Genomic DNA, 4,339 nt, shown 5'->3' with positions numbered 1-4,339 from the left:
AAAAATGAAGCCTATTACAGTTGTAATAATTGTACAACATTGTCCTACGCCTTAGTTACTAACTTGTCTAATGTGCGTTATACTGTTAGACCCATATGCGTCTCCGCTTCATCGAATGTTTCATACGACTTGTATAATGTCCTCTTATACCCATTGACTTGTCCATGACATTCATGCCATGATAAGTAGATCCCTGGGATACGACCAATGAAAATGACATAGAATTTGTGTTTTCCCATCCACCTATATTTTCAGAACAAGGGTAGTCAATATCAGTAATGAACGTTGAAATGAATGATTTTTTTTTTCTTTTTTGGAGTTAGGATGTAGAGGTTATGGTATAAGGGTTCCCTCATACAACTATTTTCCACCTATAAAAGACTAAAGTGTGCAACTAGATATTATAGTTGACACATTATAAATGTCTCTACGTAATAGTGATAGAAGTCGACATAAGTATTATAATACTTGACATATTTGGATTTTCATAAAATTTGATATTATAGTCTACAATTTTTGGGATTGTCTAAAATTTATTATAGTAGTCTATAATTTAAGCAAAATTTAGAGTTGGTTTGTAACGATAGTTTTGGGACTTACTTAACCTAACCTACAACAACTCAGTGTAACCAATATAATAAATATCAACTTAAAATGTAATATATGTACATTAAAACAAAACAATACTTTCATATTATAAAACAATTTGGACAATTATTTGATGGTTAAAATTTTCGAAAAAGTTATATAGTGGACAAAAAATGTATAGAAAAATACCAAAGTAGCTAAACTTATTTCTAGGAAGGTCCTTGTCATCTCACTCCCAAAAGATTAGAAATTTGGTTGAATACTTACATGTACCTAGTAAATTTTTAAATTTTATTTTAAGACCTTTTTCATTTTATTGCTATGTCTTTCTTATTTTCAAAGTTTCAATATACGTTGTTTGAATTATTTCATGCGTGTAGTTTTAAAATGTTAGTTAAGACTTAAAAATGATATAAATAAAAAAATCAATAGAAACCTATTAACTTTGAATATGATATCAGTAAAATATCAAACCCAATAATCAATTTATCCTAACTTGGGAAGATTTAGTTATTATTTTTCTTATGTTAGCATATTTTTAAGGTAAGTGGGTTTTAGCATATTTTACTTCTTCTGTTAGCATGTTTTACTCGGAAAAATTTTTAGCTTGTACATTTTTATATTTATATTGTATAATCTAAATCGTAAAATAATAATGGTATCAATTGAAACTTTGAACTTTTCATAAGCGTATTAATTAATACTCCTTAGACTTATTTTAGAAATATTATGCAAAACATATAATTAAATTTAGATTAATAAAATGAACAAATAGAATTGATGCAGGATTAATATTTGAAAACATCAATAGAATTAATTAACAAAGTTATAAGTTCAAATTCATTCGTTTGTGAAAATGTAGGGGTTTAATTAACAAAATTATAAGTTTGATACTATGTTGATCCAAACCGAATGTAATGGAAGATGTAAATTAATATACTTTTGAGAAAACTTATGATTTAAATTAATTCATTTGATAAATGAAGGTTTAAATTGATACAACCCATAATTTAACAATACAAAATAATATTTTTCCTAATAACTTTTTGTTATAATAGTCTTCCGGAAGAAACAGAGGATAAAAAAAAAATCCAATATTCTCATAATGGAGAAAATATGGGAAAATGTCTAACATACAAGTCCAAAATACATAACCATAATACATTTCAACTAAACAGTTCCCAATAAGTACAAGAAAGAATAGACAGTAACGAAGATCATTCCAAACTTAAAACTTACGAACTTCAAACTAGTTACGAAAGGTATGTTCAATTAGTTTGGGTTCTACACGAAAGAAAAAGAAGTGTAGTTAGACCATAGTGTATATTAATACGATTGAAGTAGTAATAAAATATACAAGATCATACCTTTGTTTATGTTTGGAGTGAGCGAGGGTCGAGACAGTCCATAACTAGGGGGGTAGAATAATATGTTCAAGGCCTAACAAAAACAAGAAAATGTTAACGACAGATCTTACTTCGATTATAAGGAAAGAAGGAAGCATACCTTATATGGATGGAATAAGTTGACGTTAGAGGTGGAAGAAGGAAACAAAGTATATTGCAACAGCTAGACAACACATACTAGAATTAAAACGGATTTAAGAGAAAGTTGAAATAATAAGGAAGGATCAGGGACTTACCAACACACTTTATCAAAGGAGTCCGTGGATAAGTCTAAAAAAATATGAGGACAAATTGGAATATAAGTAGAGAATACAATAAGGATGGTTGGTGAGGAAGGTTAGGTAAACTTAAGTGCACCTAGCCTCAATAAATTTCAAACAGTAATTATAGTAAACACTCCCCCTCCCCCCAAGCTCCAATAACATGGTCAACATCTCCTACTCGCTGTCCAATTTTGACAGAAAAGCATAAGAAAAATGTGAAGGAAGGATAGGGGTGGTCATTCAAACTGCAAAAATCGAACCGTTTCTAAAAAACCGAACCGAACCGAAAACTCAGTGAAACCGAAAAATTCGGTTCAATTCGGTTTCACGAAACAGAACTGAACCGTTTTTAACTAATATATATATTTAAAAAAAGAGTAAAACCGAATTTTAAATTGAACCGCTTTTAATTTAAAGAACAAAACCGAATTTAAAACCGAATCGAACCGAACCGTTTTTAATTAAAAAAAGAATATAACATAGATTTTTAAAAAATGCCAAAACCGAATTTGAAACCAAACAGCATATATACGGCTCGGTTCGGTTTGATTTGAACCAATAAATCGGTTTGGTTTGACCACTAAAACCGAACCGTTTCCACCCCTAAGGAAGGACATATTGCTTTAATATTGAAGCAGCAAGAAATCTAGATTAAAAAAAAAAGTATAGTAAACTGTCAGGAAACAGAATAGATATCAACAGGGAAAGAAGAATAGATACGGATTTAATACAATATAAATGGATAAAAAAAATATAACCCATTCGAACCCGTGGAAACAATAGTGGACAGAAATTGTAAGAGGGAAAAAAACTATAGGAGTAAACCCTAGGTAGTCACAAACATGCAAGATAAATCAAACAGTCTGGAATCGGATAATTGAACATGCATGAGGAAATCAAGAGAACTACGTATAAATTTTTAGCGTCAAACAAAGTAATCGAAAAAAAAAATTAGATCACAACAAAAAAAAAAAACTAGATCTCCTGTAAAATCGTCCATGTATACTAAAGAAATAGTTAGATCTATCAAGAAAATGGTTAGATCTACTGAAATATCATTGATCTACAAGAAAATCGTTCAGATCTATCTGATCTAAGAAGAAATGAAAAAAGACTGAGAGAAAGACATACCTTCTCAATTTCTCCCTTCATTTTACGGGGTAGAGTAATTAAGAACCTGCAATTGAGGCGTGAAATGAGGAGAGAGATTGAGAAGGTAATACGGTGAGTTTTAAACTCACCGTTTTAATTTCAACGTACATCAAACATCGGATGAGCTTTTTAAGCCCACCCAACCTAAGTCCACCTCACCCATCAAACATCCACTTAGAGAAATTGCCGCAAATAAAACAAAACAAATTCTCACTTCCTTCTCTCGTCTTTTTTCCCTCTCATCTCCTTCCTCCCTCCCTCCCCTGTTCTCAACATCCTCTTCACCTTCAAAATCAAGAAAAGCTCGATCAAAAGAGAGAGCACGAGAGAGAATGAGAGCTAGAGTTTGAACCAGAGTGAGAACATGATTGACAGAGAGATTGACCAACATTATGGAGCATATGAGTGAGTAAGATTAAAGAAGCCTGAGCTAACGAGGGCTTCTGTTACGTTTTAAGGTGTTTCAACAATAGCAAATTTTTTTCCTTTTTTTCAAAATATGGGTCATATTCCATTACGACACAATTTGGTATGATTTGCAGAAAATTTCCAAAGTGTTCCTAAAAGATTTGAAAACACTTGAAACTCTTTGGCTCTTCATTGAGTGAGATTTGAAATTGATTTTTTCTCGTGGAGCTATTTTAATCATTGTTTCCAAAGTGATTATGTCTAAATCATGGGTCCCCAATTGTCTGTTTTATTGTATCACTCCTTAATTAATAAAGATGAGGGAGGACATGTCATCCTCTATTAAATATTAAATTTTCATGACATGTTATATTTTTATCGATATTTCTACATTTACACGGGATGTGAATCAATATTTTCATTATATTGAAAAATAATCATAAAATAAGCACTAAAATGTCAGTAATGTGAATATGATATGAACAATAAACATTTTAACATGTTTAAAAAATGTAAATGGTT

At 30.6% G+C, this 4,339-nt stretch overlaps 1 long non-coding RNA gene across 1 annotated transcript; it reads right to left on the bottom strand.

Annotated features, from left to right (window-relative positions):
• Positions 1 to 1,655: 1,655 nt before the first annotated feature.
• On the bottom strand, positions 1,656 to 3,970 carry LOC120076647. Its single transcript, XR_005481594.1, has 3 exons — positions 3,389 to 3,970; positions 1,956 to 2,264; positions 1,656 to 1,872 (listed from the first exon to the last, which is right to left on the bottom strand). It is a non-coding gene; the product is annotated as an uncharacterized LOC120076647 (long non-coding RNA).
• Between the last annotated feature and the right edge of the window lie 369 nt (positions 3,971 to 4,339).

Source organism: Benincasa hispida, chromosome 4 (assembly GCF_009727055.1).
Source record: "Benincasa hispida cultivar B227 chromosome 4, ASM972705v1, whole genome shotgun sequence".
Taxonomy (NCBI): domain Eukaryota; kingdom Viridiplantae; phylum Streptophyta; class Magnoliopsida; order Cucurbitales; family Cucurbitaceae; genus Benincasa; species Benincasa hispida.
The sequence above is the reverse complement of the archived record's forward strand: the minus strand, read 5'-3'. Positions and strand labels throughout refer to the sequence as shown.